General features: G+C 34.5%; 1 protein-coding gene across 2 annotated transcripts in view; it reads right to left on the minus strand.

Moving 5' to 3' along the window:
- angpt1 (angiopoietin 1) overlaps nucleotides 1–12,944 on the minus strand; it is a 363,643-nt gene that overhangs the window by 123,862 nt on the left and 226,837 nt on the right.

Below are 12,944 nucleotides of genomic sequence, written 5' to 3' on the forward strand. Positions count from 1 at the left end.
GGATGCACAAGAAAAGAAACCAAAAAGCCACTCTGGCAACATCCTTACATCCTTGTTTATGTACAATCTCCTCACTGCTCCTATATGGCACTCATTTTCAAACACACACACACACACACACACACACAAACACAAACACAAACACACACACACACACACACACACACACACACACACACACACACACACACACACACACACACACACACACACAAACACACACACACACACACACACACAAACACAAACACAAACACAAACAAACACACACACACACACACACAAATATATTAATAGTAATAATTATAAAATATAAAAAATAATATAATTATATTTAATTATTTATTTATTTATATGTAATACAAACTGATACTAAAATCAAAACTTATACGAAACTTTTTTTTGCATAGATGTTAAATATAGAAATTATTTCTCTCTCTCTCTCTCTCTCTCTCTCTCTCTCTCTATATATATATATATATATATATATATATATATATATATATATATATATATATATATATATACATATATACACACACACACACACACACACACACACACACACACACACACACACACACACATTTTCTTTTCAAATATATACATGCAAAACAATTAATTAAATAGTATAGATTAATAAAATAGAATACAATATAAAGACAAAAGAATTAGTGAATAAAAGTGTTTAAAAATGTACTGAAAAAAACTTCTCTTTATTAAAGTGGACTTTGGACATTTGGAAAAACTAATAATAATTAATTTAACAGAAGGGTTAATCATTTGTCTCCAACTATATATATATATATATATATATATATATATATATATATATATATATATATATATATATATATATATATATATATAGAGAGAGAGAGAGAGAGAGAGAGAGAGAGAGAGAGAGAGAGAGAGAGAGAGAGGGAGAGAGAGAGAGAGAGAGAGAGAGAGAGAGATAGTTTTTGTATATATTTGAATGCATGTGCATTAGAATAAGTATGTTATTTTATTTACATAAATTAAAGTAATGTACAGTAAAATGCCTTTATAACATGTCAGATGCCAACCAACACCAAAATGGAATGTCCTGTTTTTTTACTCATAAAAATAAAAATATGTATCATACTAATGTACTTAAGTGCAATATTATATTCAATTCAGTTCATGTTTATTTCTATAGCGCTTTTACAATGTAGATTGTGTCAAAGCAGCTGAAGACAGAAGCTCTAGAAGTTCAGGAGTTGGAAGTTCAGTTTAGCTCAGTTCAGTGTGGTTTTATTTTCACTGCTGAGTCCAAACACTGAAGAGCAAATCCAACCATGGGAAGCTCCACAAGTCCCAATTATATTTTGAAATATCAATGAAAACAAATGTCTTGAGTTTTCAGCATTGTTAATTTCAAAAATGTTGGAAACAACGCTGTGGAAACATGTTTTTTTTTTTTTTCAAGATGCTTTGAAAAGTTCAACTATATTAAATAAACATATTTGGTAACATTAGAAATCTCCTTACTGTCTCCTTTGACCAATAAATTCACCAGTGCCAAATAAAAGTATCAATTTCTTTAAAAAAAACAAAAAGATCCCAGTTAATATTAAAAAAAGAAATGCCAGGACATTGTGTTCCACAGCAATAAAACAAGTAATTTGGGATTGAAGCAACATGCAATTGTGCAAATGATGAACAATCACTTGAAACTGCGATTAGATATCTACACCCTGGATTCCCCCTTTCTCTCATAAAAGCATCTCTTCATAAAGCAGCTGATAGTTTAAGCGTCAGAGATTAGCTCTCCGTTTCCTGAAACAAACGATAAAAGATCACAGCACATCCACACCAGCCGTGCCTGTTCCTGGATAATCCCTGGACAAACAGAAGCCACCTTTGACTGGACAAGAATGTTATCGGGATTCACTCTTTCCAGAATTCCAGAGCGAGCGAGCGAAAGCGGACCCCACACAGACCCCTGCGCACCTCCAGCTCAATCTGCAGTCTTTCATCAGACCGAGACTCGCTTGATGAAGACGGATGAACACCAGCACACCACACTTCATCTTCTGGCCTGTCAAATATGGTAACTGCATCCTCATGTTCCTGCACAATTAGCCTGAATTACTGCTCATTCAGCTAAAACAAGCTCAATACTGGAGTCCACATCTAAACACTGATGTGCTGTTGAACCACACTACAGTAGTATAGAATTTAATCTGTTGTGGTGATTATATAGTTGCTATGGTAACACAACAACTGTAGTGGTTGATCTGTTGTGGTGATTTTACGGTTGCTAGGGTAACACAACAACGGTAGTGATTGATCAGTTGTGGTGATTCTATAGTTGCTATGGTAACACAACAACTGTAGCGATTGATCTGTTGTGGTAATTTTACAGTTGCTAGGGTAACCCAAGAACTGTAGCGATTGATCTGTTGTGGTGATACTATAGTTGCTAGGGTAACACAAAAACTGTAGCGATTGATCTGTTGTGGTGATTCTATAGTTGTTAGGGTAACACAACAACTGTAGCGATTGATCTGTTGTGGTTATTCTATAGTTGCTATGGTAACACAACAACTGTAGCGATTGATCTGTTGTGGTGATACTATAGTTGCTAGGGTAACACAACAACTGTAGCGATTGATCTGTTGTGGTGATTCTATAGTTGCTATGGTAACACAACTGTAGCGATTGATCTGTTGTGGTGATTCCATAGTTGCTGTGGTAACACAACAACTGTAGTGATAGATCTGTTGTGGTGATTCTATAGTTGCTAGGGTAACACAACAACTGTGGTGATTGATCTGTTGTGGTGATTCTATTGTTGTTATTTCAACACAACACCTATCGTGATTCATCAGTTGTGGCAATCCTATAGTTGCTATGGTGACACAACAACTATAGTGATTGATCTGTTACAGCGATTCTACAGTTGCTATGGAAACACTAACACTATGGTAATCAATCTGTTGTGGGAATTCTACAGTTGCTATGGTAACATAATTATAGTGAATGGTCTGTTGTGGTGATTCTATAGTTACTATGGTAACAACAACATTAGTAATTGATCTGTTGTGGTGATTCTATAGTTGCTTAGGTTAACAAAACCACTACAGTGATTGATCTGTTGTGGCGATTGTATAGTTGCTATGGTAACACAATAACTAGAGTAACTGATCTGATGTGGCTATTCTATTGTTGCTATGGCAACACAACAACCATAATGATTGATCTGTTGTGGCAATTCTATTGTTTCTATGGTAACACTAACACTAATATTTGACCTCTAATGGCGATTCTATAGTTGCTATGGTAACAGCAACTATAGTGATTGTTCTGTTGTGGTAATTCTTTAGTTGTTGTAGTTGTTGAGAGAGTGTCAGACACTCAGCTTGAGCATCTGAACAGAACTCATAAATATTAATGTGCCTTCCAAATAGGGTCAAAACCAACCAAATCCTATAGGGCTAACTCCTGGGACTCTAAATGGTCCTGTAAAACTGTTTCTGGAGAATTTGAGTGCATACCTAAGCCACATACTCACTATGTAGATATCAGAGAATGATTTAATATACTGCCCTAATGCAATCTAAAGCACCTTTAAGTGTTTCACACAACTTTTCAATGGTTTTTAAATTTAAACAGGTTTAAGGTTGAATGATTCAGTTATTTATTTAGTCACATTTAAAGTTTTTAACAAGCCAGATCTTCCCACTCATGATTTATTAACGGTGTCTAATCGAAGCTGAAGTGTTTCTAAGGAGGAAGAGTGGCATTACTAGTGTTTTCAGATGTGCACACACACTCCTCAGTCTGTATTTGATGATAAGCCAGTTACTCAGCGGTGCAGAATTCAGACAGCATGCGCTGCCAGACTGCATTTCATGAACTCTGACATCCTGAACTGTAGTACGTCTTTTGACAGCATGCGCGTCCTGGTTTAAAAAAAAAAAAAAAAAAGGCTTTTATTTTCCTTGCTTGTTTTTTAACCATTGCACCATAATATTATTTCAGCCGACTGGGTCTAACAGAGCCAAGCAGATCACACGAGCGTCTGCAAATACTAATCTGTAGCTGCTTTACATCCGTCAGTGTAATTGAGCTGGACGGAGAATGAAGAGGAGAATGGAAAAAGGCGGAGAAAAGCACGTGGGATTTAATCGCTTTGGAAGAAGAAAAGCGTTTGATCATTGAGTGTGCTGTTCATGACTTAAGCTTGAAAGACATCATGCTTGATAATTATATGCTTTTTAAAAAGGAAACTGCAACCTGCTTTATTACTGCAAAAGTCATCGTTATGTCAACTCAACCAGAAACAACCATGCATAAAACTAGTTACAGTAACAAACCAGTCCAAGTTAGTAACATACACAAACATTTACACTGCTTTTCTTACTAAGAGTTGTCTTGTTTTCTGTCCAACTATCTAAAAGTTCTTAAATTAATAAGCATTTTCTAAACAAGAAAAAATAGATTTGGTATTTAGTGTGTTTTGGGGTTTATTTACAGTTGTGAATTGCATTATGGGATGTTGATCTCTGCTCTGTTGACTTCACCAAAGAGCTTAGAATGACCAAGAGGCGACACTCAGAACGTTCCATTGCAACAGCAGCGCCCAGCAACAGCCCCGGATTCCGCCATTTTTTAGTGAAAGTGATCGGCCGTCCATTGGATCTCATTACTTTCGCGATGGCAAGCAGCTGCTGTGTTTTTTATTTATTTATTTAAAAAGCGCATTAAAGCTGAGATACAACCTGAAAGACGACAATACAACACTTACTATCACAAACATCAGCACTTTTAATAGTTTATTTTACAGACTTATAATATGCTGCTGTTCTGTTGGAGTTTTCATTCCAAAATGGCTGCCGGGCCCTCTAGTGGCTGTTTCCCAAATTACACTAGAGTGTCGCCTCTAGGTCATTCTAAGCTCTTTGACTATACTAGCCAGCAGTGGTGACTGTAACTAATTACAAACACTCAAATGACTGTAATTGAGTAGTTTTTCTCAGAAATTGTAAAATTGAAACCTAAAATCAACCAAATATTATGTGTGGATGCTGCCACTATGATGTCTATCAGACGTTGGATTTTGGTTGCCATACCTGACGAATAAATATCAGTATTTGACGTCAATATGACGTTGGTTTAAGATGTTGGCTCAACGTTGGATTTTAGTCACTTTCTAACAACCTAAAATCAACCAAATATCAACATCATTTGACGTCTAAATACCGTTGTCTTTCAATGCTGGCTAGACATTGAATTTTGGTCACCTGACATCACAACCTAAATCTAACCTAATATTAATGTCTTATGACGTTGTGTACCTGCTGGGCAATAATTAAAGAATCACTACAAAGTCTTACGTTTACACACACATCCACAAGTTACATGTAAATGCATCAACTTTTAACAGCTTAATACTCACTACTCATGAGTACTTTTAAAAGGGCTACTTTTTACTCCTAATTTGGTTAACATTTACAACAGGTACTTTTACTCTACTCACACTACATTTTTAGGCAAGTAATGGTACTTTTACTTGAGTATGCTTTTTCAGTACTCTTTCCACCAATGGTTTTGGGGTTTATTTACAGTTGTGAATTGCACTATGGGATGTTGATCTCTGCTCTGTTGACTTTACTAGAGACTTTACTCGTTATTTTTCTTATCTATAGGGATTGGCTGAGTTGTCTTTTGATTCCTGTCCAATCAAATCGCGCATAGAAGTATCATAATGAACTACCTCAAGACATGGGCGATTTATAATTGCAGCAAAATGTCAAAGAAGACGTCCAAAATCTTTACACACATTGACCCAGAGACGGTTTAGATGCAAGTCACTGATGAGAAGATGACGGATGTTTACTGTATGGTGACCGAAATGGCTTTAAACACCCAGCAGGCACAGGACGTCAACCAACCCAATCTCATTCTGAAAACGTAGCCCCACGGACGTTTCTGGAGACCACGATTTACGTGGCCGGAGGTAAGTATGGCTGCATTTCGTTTTTCGAGCGGACACTACGGGGCGGTGTGACGCCACTCTTCGTCTTCGCGCTCGCCGGCTGACGGCTCACCTCCGTGTGGAGGGCTTTCCCGCCGCAACCAGTTTGTCCGCTTAGCTCGTAGTGTAGTTGTTGGCGGAGAGGAGGCCCGGAGGAGGAGGAGGAGGAGCCGGCCACGGCGATGACCGGGTTTGAGTCTGGGGAAGAGCGGTTCCAGAAATCAGGTAAGATGAAAAACAAAATCCAAAAAATAAAAGCGAACGAGTTCATGACGGGGCGAGAATGCACTGAAATCCAAAAATTCTGTCAAAAACGCACAAGGGCTTTTGTTTTTCTTTTCTGGACAGCTTTTGTAAATCGTAGCTTGGGTTAAGGGAAGGAGGAGGAGGAGGATGGCTGGGTTGGCTGATTGGCCGGCCGCCCAGTCGGTTGTTCAGTCAGTCAGTCAGTCAGTCCGACAGACAGTTGCTCAACAGCGGCCTCCGGCGGCTTTTCACGCGAGAACAGCGCGGGCGCGAACAGCCCGTATTTCGCGGTCTCCAGAAACGTCCACGGGGCTACGTTTCCACAATTAGCCTGGGTTGACGTCAACATGACGTCAGATTGACATTGTATCCTAACATCATGAGGACATTGCATTTTGTTTGGAAATGAAAATAGGGTTCACGTCAGAACTCAACAACAATGTCCAACCTAAAATCAACCAAATATTAACGTCTAATGATGTTACAGCTTGACATTATGTGGACGTTACCACTATGAGGTCTATCAGACGTTGTATTTTGATTGCCATTCCTGACGAATAAATATCAGTATTTGACATCAATAGGACGTTGGGTTAAGATGTTGGCTCGATGCTGGATTTTAGTCACTTTCTAACAACCTAAAATCAACCAAATATCAACATCATTTGACGTCATTATTGGACATCTAAATAACGTTGTCCTTAGACGCTGGCTAGACATTGAATTTTGGTCACCTGACATCACAACCTAAATCTAACCAAATATTGACGACTTATGATGTTATGTGCGGTCTTGGCAATCACTAAATGCACTACAGAATGTTACGTTTACACACATCTACAAAATGTAGATGTACATGTAAACACATCAGCTTTTTATAGTGTAATACTCACTACTCCTGAGTACTATTGAAAGGGCTACTTTTTACTCATACTTTGAGTAATACCTACAACCGATACTTTTACTCCACTTACACTACATTTTTAGGCAAGTGATGGTACTTTTACAGTATTAATGGTAATAATGGTACCATTAAAGTATGACTTTTCCGTACTCTTTCCACCACTGCTAGCCAGTTTAACAAAGTGACTTTTAGTGACATTTCAGTAGCTTGAAGTAATATAATGTATAAGAAATCATTTATAAAGAAATAAGTGTGTAAAATATCAGATGTGCTGCAGTTTATTACAATGTTTTTCTGTAGCGTAATATACAACAACCCAGACGATATAGCACTGCAGAACTATTAAAAAGTCACTTTTTCAAACTATTCACAGTTAAAAGTTGTTGGCCGATATCTCAAGCTCCCATAAAACAAGTCAAAAGCAAAAAATAAATAGGGAAAAAATAAAAACATGAACCATAAATGTAGAGTGTAGAAGCACAGATCCTCCTTTAAAGAGCTCCCGAGGGTCTGTCGGACTTCCTGTCATTAAATAGACAGCAAAAGCCCACGACCATCATCCCGATGTGTGCAGTCCACCTGAACATCTGCAAAACCCCGCCAGACGCTGCTGGAGCGAAAACCTCCTGAACAGAGCCGTCCGTGTTGACGTAAATCAGCTTTCTGACAGCTAAAGTGCTCGACGTAATGCTTTTAATGCCACGGCTCTGTTATTATAAAGCTCCGACTCTGAAAATAAAGAGTTACAATCTTATTTCTAGCCCTATTGGTTTTATTTTAAGTATACAGTACTGTGCAGGATCAGATTGTGTGAGATTATTGTAGTTGTTTTAAAGATTATTCATCTTTTTTTTAACTGCAAATGTTGGTTAATTGCAATCACACTGCCAAAAACGCTTCTCTTCCCAACAGTTTTTGTCTTGTTTCTAGTCCAAAGATCTAAATATTCTTACATTAAGAAGCATTTAATAGCCAAGCAAAAAAATAAACTACTTTAGTAATTAATATTAAGTGATTTGTGTTTAAAACAAGGAGTTTTTCCTTTGTATTTAGCTTGTTTTGAGGAAAACTCACCAAATTTTGACTTAATATGTCCAAAAACAAGACAATATTGTTTGCTTGTCTAGAAAATGCTTCTTGATTTCATTTTAATGTAACAAAAACTAAAGTTTAACCCATAAAAAGCATTTATTTTAACAAAAAAAAAAACTAAATTTAAGACTAGCTTTATATTTTTAATACTTTTATTTACCTTAATAGCTTGCTTTAAGTTTATCCATTAAAAATGCTCAGTCAAATTCATATATATTTGTCCTTTAGTGACAAAATATTCACTGCTAAATCTCCTTTTCTTGTCAAGAGTTACATATTTAAAGCCAAATAATCATATTGATCTTGTTTTGAGTGTAAAATACTATGCAGGATCAGACTGTGTAAGACTATTGTGTCTGATTTAACTTTATTTATCAGTTTTTCTTAGTTGGTAAAGCTTTTAATAGCTGCAAATATAGCAGAGACATAATTTTCAGACCAGCGTTGAAGGTTTCAGTCTTTATTTTAGCTGTATATTAGCTTGTTTTAAGATTGCTCATTAAAATGTTCAATTAAACTTACTTGTCCTTAAGAGACAAAATAAATAAATAAATTATATATATATATATATATATATATATATATATATATATATATATATATATATATATATATATATATATATATATATATATATATATATATATATATTCACTGCTAAATCTTTTCTTGTCAAGAGTTAAATTTTATTTAAAGCCAAATAATCATATTGATCTTCACTTAAGTATAAAATACTATGCAGAATCAGATTGTGTACATCTATTGTGTCTGATTTATGATTATTTATCTTTATTTCTTGGTTGATTAAGCTTAAAGTTAGGCATTTCAAGTGCAAATGTAAAAGAGACATAATTTTCAGACCAGCGTTGTAGTTTTAAGTCTTCATTATAGCTGTATTTTAGCTTGTTTTAAGTTTGCCTAATTAAAAAAAAAATGCTCAATCAAACATATATACTTGTCCTTCAGTCAAAAAACAGACTGTTATGTTATGTTGAATTAGGCTTCAGTATATTTTAAGAAGCAACAAATAATATATTTTTGCATTGTACCTACTAATGAATGAACTATATTCATTTTCATGGACAATATGCATGTGTATGTGATCTTGATTTAACTCTAGTTCTCAATCTAATGTCAAGTTTAAATGCTTTGGCTCATTTTAAAACAGAATATATAATGATTTTTGTCTTGTTTCTAGTCCAAATATCTAAAAATCCTTAAATCTAAAAGCATTTCGAGATGAGCTACACATATTGTGTTGTTTTCAAAAAATAAAATGCCAAAATTAAGGGAGTTTTTCATTAAAACAAGCTAACTAATCTGCCAATTAGGTAAGCAAACTAATCTAGTTTTTCCCTTTGCCATGAGATTATTTTGCTTATGCCATTGGCAGATTAATTTTCTTGTTTCAAGGATAAGGGATCCAGATTTTTCCAGGATAAAGCCTAGGTAAGTTTTCATATTTCAAGAAATTGTACCAAGTATAACTATCTTACTGCACCAGCAGATATTCTGACTTGTTTCTAGCCTGTGTCTAAACCTAGCCTGTTTCTAGCCTCATTGCAAAACTCAGAATGCAATGACTATAAAACACGTCATAATCCAGCATCTGAACATCAGCCAAGAACGCAGTGCAGGAAAAAAAAACATCTGAGAAGTTTCAGTGTTGTCTAAAAAGTTGTGGACAACAATAAAGCAGCGTCAGGAGAAGCACTGATCCCTGTCGGCATCAGACTCATAAAGCGTCCTGACGTGCACATCCAAGTCAAATATTCACTTTAAAAGCAATCAGGTTACTTCCAAAATCAAAAACCGTCCATTAAAATGAAGTGTTATCACAAACAGCTCCTCTCCAAATCACAAATAACCACACAGTCATTCACCGTCAGACACAACTCATCTTTTGTAACCACTGCGTGTAGTCCTCCATGATGTGACCAATATCAAAAGCAAATCTACACCCTGTTAAGTATGTTAAGTTCACTCACTTTTTTAAGTCAAGTCAACTAATCACTTAAAAAAGTGAGCTAATCTATTGTTTTTAAAGTAAAGGACACTAACTGCATTAAAAACAGGGAGGGGGGTATTCAATTGTTTGAAAAAAGTTGACTAATCTTGCTTTAAAAGCAGCGAGTTTCCTCACCTTTTTAAAGTCAACTAATCAATTAAAATAGTGAGTAAACCCATTGCTTTTATAGTAAAGTCAACTTATTGCATTAAAACATTGGGTTTATTCAATTGTTTTAAATAAAGTCAACTAATCACTTTAAAGGCAACGGGTCTACTCACTTTTTTAAAGTAAAGTCTACTACTTGCTTTAAAAAGTAAGCTAATCTATTGCTTTTAAAGTGAAGTCAACTTATTGGATTGAAAGCTAGGGTTAAAGTTGAAGTCAACAATAATCGCTTTAAAAACAATATAATTTCTGACTTTTTAAGTCAACTTAAAGCAAGTAAACCTGTTACTTTTGAAGTTAAGCAAATTATTTGCATTAAAAACCCCATATTTACTCACTTTTTAAAAATAAAGTCAAGTAATCACTTCAGGTTATCTGAATAGGTTGCTATGTACTTCTAATATCATTTTTGTCCATCAAAATGATACATTATCAAAAACAGCTCCTCTCAGAAGCACAAATAACAAATGATCATCCACAATTAACCATACCTCACCTTTTATAACTGACACTGCATGTCAGTCTTTATGTCAAAAGCAAATCTACACCATTGGCATGCAACGTTTACTCACTTTTTAAATTCAAGTCAACTAATTGCTTAAAAAAGTGAGTAAACCCATTGCTTTCAAAAAAATTAACTAATCTTGCTTTAAAAGCCATGAGTTTACTCACTTTATTAAAGTAAAGTCAACTAATCGCATTAAAGGCAATGGTTTTAGACAGTCAAGTCAGACTGAAGAAGAGCTTACTCACTTTTTTAAACTCAACTAATCACTTTAAAAGCAACAGAAATACTAAAGTCAACAAATCGCTTAAAGTGAGAAAACCCATTGCTTTTAAAAAAAATCAACTAATTTCATTAAACAGTTTATTTACTCATTTTAAAAAGCCAACTAATCTTGCTGTAAAAGCCATGAGTTTACTCACTTTTTAAGGTAAAGTCAACTAATCACTTTAAAGGCAATGGTTTTAGACAGTCAAGTAAGAGTAAAGAAGAGTTTACTCACTTTTTTAACTCAACTAATCACTTTAAAAGCAGCAAAATTACTATTTTTTTAAGTCAAGTCAACTAATTGCTTAAAAAAGTGAGTAAACCCATTGCTTTTTAAAAAAGTCAACTAATCTTGCTGTAAAAGCCATGAGTTTACTCACTTTATTAAAGTCAACTAACCGCTTTAAAGGCAATAGTTTTAGACAGTCAAGTAAGACTGAAGAAGAGTTTACTCACTTTAACTCAACTAATCTCTTTAAAAGCAGCAAAATTACTCAATAAAGTCAACAAATCGCCTAAAGTGTGTAAACCCATTGCTTTAAAAAAAGTCAACTAATTTCATTAAACAGTTTAATTGTTTAAAAAAGTAATCTTGCTTTAAAAGTCATGAGTTCACTCCCTTTTTTAAAGTCAACTAATGCCTTTAAAAGCAACGATTTAGACAGTCAAGTAAGACTGAAGAGTTCCCTCACTTTTTTAACTCAACTAATCACTTTAAAAGCAGCAAAATTACTCACTTTTTAAGTCGTCAACTAATCGCTTAAAAAAAGTGAGTAAACCCATTGCTTTTTTTAAAAAGTCAACTAATCTTGCTTTAAAAGCCATGAGTTTACTCACTTTATTAAGGTAAAGTCACTTCACTTAAGTCACCTAACATCACTTTAAAGGAAACAGAATTACTCAATAGTCAACAAATCGCTTAAAGTGCATAAACCCATTGCTTAAAAAAAGTCAACTAACTTGCATTAAAATAGTTTAATTGTTTTAAAAAGTTAACTAATCTTGCTGTAAGAGCCATGAGTTTACTCACTTTATTAAAGTAAAGTCAACTAATCGCTTTAAAGGCAATGGTTTTAGACAGTCAAAGTCAGACTGAAGAAGAGTTTACTCACTTTTTAAGTCAACTAATCGCTTAAAAAGTGAGTAAACTCATTGCTTTTTTAAAAAAGTCAACTAATCTTGCTATAAAAGCCATGAGTTTACTCAATTGTTCAAAGTAAAGTCAACTAATTACTTTAAAGGCAATGATTTTAGACAATCAAGTCAGATTGAAGAAGAGTTTACTCACTTTTTTAACTCAACTAATCACTTTAAAAGCAGCAAAATTACTCACTTTTTAAGTCAAGTTAACTAATCGCTTAAAAAAGTGAGTAAACCCATTGCTTTAAAAAAATTTATTAATTTAACTAATCTTGCTTTAAAAGCCATGAGTTTACTCACTTTATTAAAGTAAAGTGAACTAATGCATTTAAAAGCAACAATTTAGACAGTCAAGTCAGACTGAAGAAGAGTTTACTCACTTTACTTTTTTAAAAGCATTGGGTGTAAGCAATTTTTAATGGTCAAGTCAGTTAATTGGTTTGACTGAAACAAGTTCTCAATGTTTCCTTTAGGTCAAGTCTACTAATTGCTTTATACACTGAAATACTAGTAAAGATCAGAAGTAGGTTATCTAAATAAATTGCAAGCTGTGTAATTCCAAAATCAAAAACTGTCCATTAAAATGAAGCGTTATCACAAACAGCTCCAC

This window comes from Danio rerio, chromosome 19 (assembly GCF_052040795.2).
Source record: "Danio rerio strain M-AB ecotype USA chromosome 19, GRCz13ab, whole genome shotgun sequence".
NCBI classification, from domain to species: Eukaryota; Metazoa; Chordata; class Actinopteri; order Cypriniformes; family Danionidae; genus Danio; species Danio rerio.